This window comes from Rhinoderma darwinii, chromosome 2 (genome assembly GCF_050947455.1).
Source record: "Rhinoderma darwinii isolate aRhiDar2 chromosome 2, aRhiDar2.hap1, whole genome shotgun sequence".
NCBI lineage: Eukaryota > Metazoa > Chordata > Amphibia > Anura > Rhinodermatidae > Rhinoderma > Rhinoderma darwinii.
The window spans coordinates 273,186,471-273,198,180 of record NC_134688.1 but is presented as its reverse complement, the minus strand read 5'-3'; the positions used below and the strand labels follow the sequence as shown (position 1 = coordinate 273,198,180).

General features: G+C 38.6%; 1 long non-coding RNA gene across 1 annotated transcript; it reads left to right on the top strand.

The window, feature by feature from the left end:
* Window positions 1-4,839: 4,839 nt before the first annotated feature.
* Window positions 4,840-6,732, top strand: LOC142742976 (uncharacterized). The gene is made up of 2 exons (XR_012881468.1): window positions 4,840-5,002; window positions 5,817-6,732. It is a non-coding gene; the product is annotated as an uncharacterized LOC142742976 (long non-coding RNA).
* The last annotated feature ends 4,978 nt before the right edge of the window (window positions 6,733-11,710 follow it).

The following is an 11,710-nucleotide window of genomic DNA, read 5'->3' as shown; positions in this document are numbered from 1 at the left end:
CATGTAGTCAAAAATAAAACTGAGGAGCCGCATTATCTTATTCAAGCCTTTTTCTGATTTGCAATTTGATTTCTTTGAATGCACTTCATTAGACATATAGATTTTTGGAGCATCATATTGTTACTTCTTTAGGTTTACAACCCTGTCAGTATCAGCACAGATGATCTTTTCCGGATTGTTATATATAGTAACAGCAACATAAATTAAACCTCATTCTCAAAATGATGATAAAATAATGGAAATAAGGGGCACATTTGTTGAGACTTTCCATGAATTGCAGACCTGCTTGAATTTCTAGATATGGTGGTACTCAGATTTCATCCCTGAACTCATATGGATTAGCCTGTGGCAGAAAAAGGGTATGTGTAGGTGCACCATACAATGAAAATAAAAGTGTGCAGAAGTTGTATGAGATTCGAAAAATAATCTGCTTTCTCCTCAAACTGAAAACAGATCATTCTTGTCCATAGTCTGTGTTGTGTATTGCAGTTTAGCCCCATTCACCATGCACCTTTTTACCCCCACTCCCCACTCTGCTGTCATACTTGGCGGTTTTTAAGAAAACACTGGCAAGATGACAATAGAAAGAGGGATAAAAAAAAAAGTGTCAATAGGCTTCATTTGAATGGCTTTCATTTATGGGACAATAGTGTAGTCGACTGTACAGTTCGGAGAAAGTCTGAAATCAAAGTGACTGCTCAGTCAGAGACTTTTTTTTAATAAAATGTTGGAGCTAAATGCAGCCCCAGACAGTTTAGTTCTGGTAAAATATGTAAAAAAATTGGTACAACGATTATAACAGCAGTCATGTTGATGGATTTCACCATAACTTCAGACTGCTGCTTCCCTATGAGACATACAGATGTGTCCAACCTTACCTTGACTTGAGGTTTTTTAAGGACCCCAATTTCTCATGAAACCATTTTAAAACAATATCACAACATGCTAGAAAAATTCTTGACAGGCTGCAATTCCTATCAATCCACAAGCTGGCCACACATAGACGCATATAGCATGAACATCTCGTGACAGAATATTGGAAGATCATGTTTTTTTTACAGCTGGTTATCTCACGCCACACATTTCAGGATATGTTAAGATAAGAGGAAAAGTAAGGAAAGACACATCTGTATGTTTTAGCTGACAGCGTTCTTTATTTTAAAGCTTATATTACATACCTGCTAAAGGGGAGATAGGAGGAACACGTTTACCCACTAAACAGATCCCTAATCTTCTGATTGGAGGACTGAAAGATTCCTTGTGTTGTATACAAATGAGATCATGCGAGTCCTCTCATTGCTCATTACTGGCTGTAAGGACTTATTTGATGTCTACCTAACACCTGCTCAGACTCATTCACTTTGAAGGAAGAAAATGTAGCACACAAATTTTACATAATGGTCAACAGTCATCATTAACCTCAATAAAAACCAAACAAAAAAACAAACAGTACACAACGACATCAGAGTTACAAGCCATAGAGATGCCACTCAACTTACAGCCCTGCCCCCCACTCTTGATGGTCTAGTGCCTGTAACCGGGTCCTCATCCCCGTTTTTTTTTTTTGTCTAAAGTAGTCTAATACCTCCTCCAGAGACTGTGCTGATGCATAATATTATATGTCAGCACAGTCTTGTCTATGGAGAGGGTATAAATGGGTGTTCATGAAAGGGTGGTGATGCCATTCAGCAGCGTCTACCTGCCCATTCCACACTTCAGCGCAGGGGAGAATTATGTCGGTCACAGAGACCCGTTGCTTTGATAGGTAAGTATGTACTGTTATAATTTTCTGTTCATATGACTGTTAGGGTATGTTCACACGCAAATGCAAAATACATCTGAAATTACGGAGCTGTTTTCAGGCGAAAACAGCTACTGAATTTCAGACGTTTTTTTCGCAGCGTTTTTTTTAATGTATCGTTTGCAAAAACCTAGACTATGCCCACATGGTTTGGCTATGGTAAAACATGCTGTTTGGATATCTCGCTCACAGCAAATATCTAACCTAAATTAATTGTAACCATCTCTATTGCAAATCATAACCATAACTCATCTGTACAAATATATAGAAAAGTATCCGGCACACAAATGTGGTTCAATTTTGCGATTTTATTAAATTCGATGCCATGGGCAATGTGCGTGCAACGTTTCGGTTCAACGACCTTCGTCAGGCACTGCAGGTGTACAAAATATTTCACATGAATATATTGGCATCATATTTCAACAATAACATTATATCAATGGTGCAAAACAGCAAGTAAAGAGAAACTGGAAAGAATAAAATAAAAAAGGTAAAAAATAAGAACAGAGTCTTTTGTCAAGACACATACAGTGTTCATATATAGTCAATATATCTATTATTTTATTGGGAACAAGCCTCGAGGTATAGATATGAATATTTATTTAAATATGGCCCAATGTATGTTAGAGGGTGACTATCCAGTGCACAAACAAAAGGTATACACAATAGCGGTATATCATCAAGTATCACATCGTCATATCAAGACAATTTAAGACAATTTCTATCAAGTGTGATGATTACAATGGGATAATGAATAATGTAGCTTAGAGCAACAGAACGAGGTACATAGAAAGAAAATCTGTGATTAACAAGAGAACCACATATCGGTAATCCATTCTTAGAGGAAACAAGTACATTGGTATAGATGGCATAGATCATGGATTTGTTCCAACTCGATATGGATCTTTATCGCTTCTTCAGATCCCTACGCCTCCGGGTTTACTTCTCCAATTTGGGGGAGTCCCGAAGGAACGAAGGGACAATACCCGACCCGGTAGGGGGTCCTATTATAACCAGTCGAGACTTTGGACTAAGAAACAAGAGTTTCTTTAACCCTCCAAAGAACTCACCAGCGTTGGAGACCTTCATTAACCTGATCCACAGAGATGTGGACGGGTTCAGCCACGACTTCAGATTGGGCCATTTTAAAAGCCAGGCCAATCTAAGCAATCTGGACAGACAAGCCTTGTCCTCCCTTACCGGAGACAAGGATTTGGTTATCAAACCAGCTGATAAGGGGGGAGCAATTGTTGTCATGGATAAATCTACCTACTTTAGGGAAATATACAGACAATTACAGGACACTTCTGTTTATTTACCTGTGAACCAGGACCCCACAAATAGGATCGCACTCAAGATCCAAAATGTCCTAAAAAAACATATGACCCTAGGTACGATAGACCAAGACACAGCTTCCTACTTGACCAATAGACATCCAGTCACACCTGTATTTTACACACTACCTAAGATACACAAGGGCCTTGACAATCCTCCAGGCCGCCCGATAGTAGCCTCAACAGATTCAGTATTCACTCCACTTTCCAAGTTTATGGAGAAATTACTCACTCCTCTAGTGAAAGATACAAGATCTTTCCTGTTAGATACGTCCGATTTTTTAGAAACTATTCACACTCTGGATGCACTACCCCCTGACGCTATCCTTGTGACCATGGATGTGTGTAGTCTCTATACATCTATTGAACACTCCAAAGGACTCGTAGCAGTTGAGACAATGCTGACCAAGGCAGATAAGGAAAGACAGATTATAGACCTCGGTCTGGATCTACTAAATGTGATCCTTACTGATAACTTCTTCCTCTTTGAGGATACATACTATATTCAACAGAGAGGCACGGCCATGGGGTCTAACGTGGCACCACCATATGCCAATTGCTTCATGGCCCATTTTGAAGATAATTTTGTCTACCCCACAAACACTTTTAAGGAACATATCCTGCTCTGGAAAAGATATATCGACGATATATTCTGTATATGGACGGGCTCAAATGAGTCATTACTGGTATTCTTGGAATACCTCAACAATATTTGGCCGGAACTTCAATTCACTCTTAACCATGATACATCCAGGATCAGTTTCCTAGACACAATGGTCATTAAGGGTGAAGAGGGCTTTCTCAGCACTGACTTGTTTATTAAGGAGACAGACAGGAATGGGCTCCTACATTATGACAGCTGTCATCCAATAGCAACAAAAAAATCCTTACCAAAGTCCCAATTTAACAGGGTCACTAGGATAGTGGACGACAGTGTAAATAGAACCATGAGAATGACTGACATGACAAAAAAATTCTTGGATAGGGGCTATCCGACTCGTACACTGTTGGAGGCACAAGTTAATACTATCAGCAATAGGGACTCGGTCAAACCTAAACGCATACCGTTTGTACATATATATCATCCCTGCGCTTATAAAGTGCATCATATAATTAGAAAGCACTGGCCCCTCCTGAAAGAAGCTTACCCCAAAATTACGGAATTCCAAGCTCCTTTCCTCCCTTGTTCCAAAAGACCACGTAACCTTAGAGACAAATTGGTGAAAGCGGATATAGGTTCAGCCAAAAGATACTCGAGACAGACCTTCTTGAACACCCCTAAACAAGGCACTTTTCCATGCCGGTCCTGCATGCAGTGCTCCAATGTGATCAAGGGCAATACATTACAACATCCCCAGACAGGTGAACGCATACCAGTGAACGAATACTTTACATGCAATACCAATTATGTCGTTTACATGATAAAATGTCCCTGTGGACTGGCCTACGTTGGTGAAACGACACAACGCATACGAGACAGAATTGGACAGCATAAGAGTAGCATACGCTGTAAAAAAACCTTGCTACCTATCCCTGCGCACTTCCTAACAAGAGCACATAACATTTCGCAACTTCAGTTCCAGGTCATAGAACATGTACCAGCGCCCAGGAGAGGAGGGGATAGAATTAGGACATTAAAACGTAGAGAAGCCTACTGGATCCATAGATTGCAGACACTTGAGCCCCGAGGCTTGAATAGGGAGTATGAAGTTAGCAGCTTTTTGTGAATATAGAATATGACTGTATGCATAATAATGATCTTAATATGTTCAGTTATGGTGACTAATGCATCTTTTTACTTCACAACAGACACGTTGATCTACTCTATGGTATATAACACACCAACATCTGACCATACCGGACCACGGTATCCTTTTAAAAAAATCTCTAGCACCTAGCAGTAAGTCCAATATGATTGTTGGTTTAGTGGTAATACATATTCACTACATAGTACTATAATAACATGCATAGATTTAGATATAACTTTGTTAATATCCAACTAATATCATTATAGGTTAAAACGACACCTGCCCGATAATATAGAATCTAGGACAGTACTCATGATCTAAGGTGATGCACTATGGTAACTAGTCCAGTTTTTGATTTACCAGTCACTAGTTTATATCTCATGTGGATGAGATAACTAAACACCCCTCATATAATAAGTCCTACTATCCTTCTGCCTCCTATAGCGTTCTCAGTCATTCAATATCTAAAATCAGACTACTAGCAGTGAAATAGAGTGATCGTAGTACTCACTATGAGACACGCCCCCTACTCGTCACTACATACGATGTGTTAATCTTCAGGGACTCCCTCCATGACGCTTTCAAACATGGCCGTCCCACAAACCAAATATGGGAGTGAGTGTAACTCCCTCCGTTAGGACACGCCCCCTGCTAGCTATGTCGGTCTACACATCTTTACAGTTATACAGCCCCAGTGTGACGATTGAAGCGTCACATGACACGCACCTTAATACCGCCCACCTCACGCCCAGAATACATAGTATTTAAACCATGGAGATTCAAGTACAATTTAGCGCCAAAACTAAGCGGTAAGCCGCCATACTGACTGCAGCACGATATAATTCAAGAATCATACGCCAAGTGGGATCTAGGTAAACAACACTTCTTAATATTATACCTTTATGTCATGCAAACTTTCTTAATTTATCTCAGGCTGAGCGTGGTGCTAGATGTGCCGACAAGATTCTGACAGCACCTCAGATAGGGACTCATATGAGACTGCAGGCTCGCAGGCGCCACCTAGTGGATTTCCTCTACTGTAGCTGCATTGATATCACCAATGTATCTTCTGCTTACCTACGCTCTATGATTTATGCCATATATGCTAATATGCCTGTTTCCTTAAAGAATGGCAAATATATAGGTGGAATCCCTTCTGAATCAGAGATTTTCTGTATATACCTCGGTCTGTTGGTCCAAGCTAAATTACTATATCTGTGTGATTAACACTAGTGTAATCTCTGTTAACCTACGCTCCATGATCTATGCCATCTATACCAATGTACTTGTTTCCTCTAAGAATGGATTACCGATATGTGGTTCTCTTGTTAATCACAGATTTTCTTTCTATGTACCTCGTTCTGTTGCTCTAAGCTACATTATTCATTATCCCATTGTAATCATCACACTTGATAGAAATTGTCTTAAATTGTCTTGATATGACGATGTGATACTTGATGATATACCGCTATTGTGTATACCTTTTGTTTGTGCACTGGATAGTCACCCTCTAACATACATTGGGCCATATTTAAATAAATATTCATATCTATACCTCGAGGCTTGTTCCCAATAAAATAATAGATATATTGACTATATATGAACACTGTATGTGTCTTGACAAAAGACTCTGTTCTTATTTTTTACCTTTTTTATTTTATTCTTTCCAGTTTCTCTTTACTTGCTGTTTTGCACCATTGATATAATGTTATTGTTGAAATATGATGCCAATATATTCATGTGAAATATTTTGTACACCTGCAGTGCCTGACGAAGGTCGTTGAACCGAAACGTTGCACGCACATTGCCCATGGCATCGAATTTAATAAAATCGCAAAATTGAACCACATTTGTGTGCCGGATACTTTTCTATATACAATTGGGTTGGGACCCTATTCGTGCACCTCTTTCAATCTTGTGCGCTCTGAACCAACACAGACCACTCATCTGTACAAATCATCAGAAGGCACGTTTATGTTGTTGAGGCATTATCACTCAGTAAGCTACATCACATTTAAATACAATAAACAACACAGTCTCAAAAGTAAATCTATTAATAAAAAAAATAATCAGCACAAGTTAAATGTCAATCAAACCTCTGCCATGTTTAAAGTGACAGTGTTTCTTAGTTAGAGAGTGAAGCATCAGCATTTAGCTATTTTATATAAAACGTGAAATCTCCCTAAACTCTACATTCAGTGTTTTATTTATATTAGATGTTGGAAAGACTTCAAAATGCTACAGTAGCTATAACATCAATGGCAAAACCAGCATACAATAACACTATCCCCTTACAAAACGAATAAACATATACTTAGCTATACAATTTCTAAGAAAAAAAAACTAAAAGTAAACAAAAATAAAACTGTACATGCGAGAACTTTTTGTAAACTACACTGTCAGGATGTAGAATAGGTTGTATTTCCATGGTCCAATTTGTACTCATCTTGCGTCAATATGCTGCCTATATCCCTTTACAGTCTGATATATCTTCATTAGACAGAGCTGATAAACAGTACTTACAGCGAGGTAAATTGAGCCCACTTGAGGAACCTATGAAGGGCCTCATAAAGTAGTGGAAATAAGGGTATGTTTACACAGAGTTTTTTAGAAGCTGAAAAAACAATCGCTGATTGTGCCTCCAAAATTAGCCTGTTTTACACTTGCACTTTATTCCCTCCTATACAGGGGACATAATGAAGACCATCAGATTATGATCAGTTTGGTCGTTTTTGGATTATTGTGAATATTTAGTGTCCATGTATTTCGAATTTGGGACACTAAAATCCAGGTTACGCTTGTGCATTTTAAGGCTGAGTTAACACGGGGTGGATAGCATGCAGCGTATACGCCCTATGCGCCGCAGGGAACTCTGGGTGAAAAAGCACACCAAACAGTGGTGCAGTTTTTGCCCCGAATTTCCGCTGCGGAAAACTGTAGCACTTAGGCCGTTTCATCCCAGGAGACCGCTTGCAGCCTGTGATTGGCTGCAGCAGCAGCGGCCACATCGGATAAAGCGTCATCCCAGGATGTCATTCAGGCCGGCCTCTTGGCAAGATGTTTCATCCCATATGACCGCCGCTACAGCCTGTGATTGACTGCAGCGGTCACATGGGATGAAACGTTACAACAGGAGGCTGCACTGGAGGGAGGAACAGAGACTTCTGGGTAAGTATGAGATTTTATTTTTTTCTGTGTTGCGTTTTTTGCAGCGGAATCGCTGCGAACCCACTGCAAAACAATGCAACAACTGCTATTTGTTGCGGGATTTACATCCCCATTGAATTTAATGGGGAAAAGCCGCAACAAATAAGCAGTGTTTACGCAAATACAACTGACATGCTGCAGAATAAAATTCTGCACCGCAGGTCAATTTCTAAGTATTTTTTCCGCTCAGTATTTACGCAGCGTGTGAATGAGATTTGTTTATCTTATCCACTTTGCTGCTATTGTATTTGATATTCCGCAACAAATTGCGTTGCGGAAAATCTGCAGTATTTACTTAACGTGTGAACTGACCCTTAATGTTTTTATAGAGTTTGTATGTCTCAAATTTATATCAACTAATAAAGATGTTTTATTTTGATATTACTAGGGGTGCACAACTTGTTTTATGTGTCATCTTTTTCTTGGTTGCTTATGCAAGCTGGTTTGGACCCGCTTCGCTTTAATGGGAGTTTGTGGCACGGAATCTGCGCCAAGATTGGTAAGGAGGCTTTGTTTTCAGCGCTGCTAAATTAGTTTCAATGGGCAAAAAGGCAAAAGCAAGACATTTTCAGCGCTGATTCCGATGCTGAATCAATGTCAGACTCAGCGTGCAAAATACGCTGTGTGAGCATGGCCTAATCTTTTCTTCATATGCTGCTTCTTTACATTTAGTCTGATATGCTATCTTCATTAGATAGTAATGGTAAACAGTAATTTTGGGTGAGGTGCATTGGGCTTATTTAAGGACGTAATATTAAGGATCCACAAAAATTTAGCTTTTAGTACTTATTTTGTGGGCATGCGGTCAAAATCTCTTTACCCTTTCGGGCATGTTCAGACGTGGCGGAATTTTTCCGCTGCAAATGTTGGTGCAGATTTGGGGCAATTACGCAATGAATCTGCACCAACATTTGCATATTTGACAGGTATTTCAGACGTTACAGATATCACAGCGGACTTGCCACAGATTTCAGTTTTTGCATTGCAGAGGCTGAAATCCGCAGTGAAATTCCGCTTCTTCTCCGCATTGGAATGAGCATGCTGCGGAGGGAAAAATCTGCACCGCAGGCTAATTTACGCACAGTTATTTTCTGCAACGTCTGAACTAACTTCCCTAAAAATGTATAGAAAGAAATGAAAAAAAACGGACTGTCCGCAGCGAAATTCAACAGCAATTCTGCCACGTCTGAATGTGCCCTTACTGTTTTAGCCTGATATACTGAACCATAAACAGTCATTTAGGGTGAGTTACATTGGACCTAAAATGATCGATAACTGACCCATATTTACAGAACTAAAGACTAACGTCAAGATTCTATTTCATACCTGTTATACCTGGCTAAATAGGCATCTCGAAAGATCTGCAATGGCTTCAACAGCATAATAAAATGTGTACTTATATAGTCATCAATGAGTTCACATCTATTTAAATAAAACTTCAAAAAAATGGAGGCTACTGCGTTATATAATGCTATTTCACATACTAGTTAAAATCAAACATGATAAAAAAAAACACTGTAACATCCTTCTTCACTTCAGCCTAAGGGTTTCTCTAAATGAGGCACCTCTTGTGGAATTATTCTTTCTCAATGGGTCAACTATCGCAAGTTTATTTGTAATTATTATTTATATTTGTTATGGAATTAAAGTAACTCAATGGAATTTTTAAATAAAATTCAGACCGTAATTAGCTTTATCTATCTAGAAATCTTGGGTAATATCAATTTATTGCACATTTATAATGTAAAGTAAATAACATCCATACTGTGTATTCTTCAAAGAGGACCTGTCAGCTCTCCTGACATGTCAATTTTAGTAAATACTCGTATCCCCCATGGCATAGCAATTCTGAAGTATCTTTTTTGTGCATTGTGTTATTCCTCTTGGAAATACATGAATACATTGACCTGGGTTTTATTATTCCTCTTGTCAATAGGGTGTGTCTCTTCACAATTCAACCTCTGCAACTTTGGGATATTAACATGAAATACCAACCCCTGACATAACAGCATTAGCAATGGAGCAGTTTCATTTGTGTGGACCTCAGTCATTTCGGTTGGGGAAATGTAGAAAATGTATACAATAGAATGTGTTTGATAATAAACTCATCACGTCACTATTTCCCTTACCTCTATATCCCCTTCTCTTTCTTATGTTCAATCCTGTATATTTGGTGTTATACACATGAAGTGATGACGCAATTAATTTGGACAGTATCGGAGGTGAACACCATATTTACTATAGGTAGGTAACAAGCAGTTGTTAATTTACATTTCCAGGAAGAATAACAGAGTAACAACAAAACAGACAGGTCTAAGAAAAGGTGCTCCAGCATTGTTATTGTGGAATCCATGGGGAATACGAGTATTTACTAAAACAGAAATATCAGGAAAACTGACAGGTCATCTTTAAGGGTAATTTCCCAAAAAATATATAGACCTGTAGTGTTTTTCAAAGTGATTAGATATACCTAATGTATAATCATACCCATTTAATGATGCACAGTGCTTGCAAATGACTAATAAAGTACATAAATTCCTTTACATATTCCAATAAGACTAATAAATAACCATCAGCAGTACTGGAATTATATTTTCGTAGCCTGTAGTCACAGATTACATACATTTTTGCTATAGAATGTCCCCTTCCCCAGGGCTGCCTATAGACACTGGCCTACTGTGCCCATGAGTAAATCTGGCCCTGAACACTAGAGTAGATTTTTAAAAGGAATGCAGGAATTTTTTTATTGAGATTGCAACTTTTATTTTCTAAATAATCTCTGAGAAAAAAGAGCTGAATTCTAATTGGTTGCTGTGGGCAACTATTGCATTTTTCACTTAAATATTGTTTCTAGAAATCTCCCGAATGTGTTCTTCTGGTAATGGCTTCTATTTACATCAATATTTATCCCATTTTATATTCTTACCAAAACTAGCCTATTTTTTTTTACTCTTGTTCCCAAAGCTTTCATACACATCTGTCTAATCTGTAGCCAGACAGGAACATTCTTCCCAACAGTTTGCCTTCACCACATCACACATAGAATTTGAGCCTTGAGAAGTTTATTTTAGTTAAATTCTGTGGATGATCTTTCTTCAAGAAGTTTGTTGGTTTATATGTGTGCACAGCCATTATTTGCAATATAGCTAGGAATCTTTTTTTTATTATTATGATTTAAGGGCATTCGACTTGTTTCCCAGAACACACTAGGAAACACAAAACAATTATTGCAGAGCTATGTTAAGACTGGAAAGTCTAAAATACAAAGTTGGGCTTACTGTTAGGTCCTTATATAGAGTTAGTTTAAAGCATTATGTTTTGTTTATGCCTTGGGGTCACCCTAACAGCAACTTCAAGTAACCATTTTTCTTCGGTCAAACATTGTGACACGTTTCTTATAAACACTGGAAGGCCAATATTTGGGCTCTAAGGCCATGTTCAGATGTGGCGGAATTTTTCCGCTGCAAATGTTGGTGCAGATTTGTGGCAATTACGCAATGAATCTGCACCAACATTTGCATACTTGACAGGTAATTCAGACGTTGCAGATATCACAGCGGATTTGCCACAGATTTCAGTTTTTGCATTGCAAAGGCTGAAATCTGCAGTGAAATTCCGCT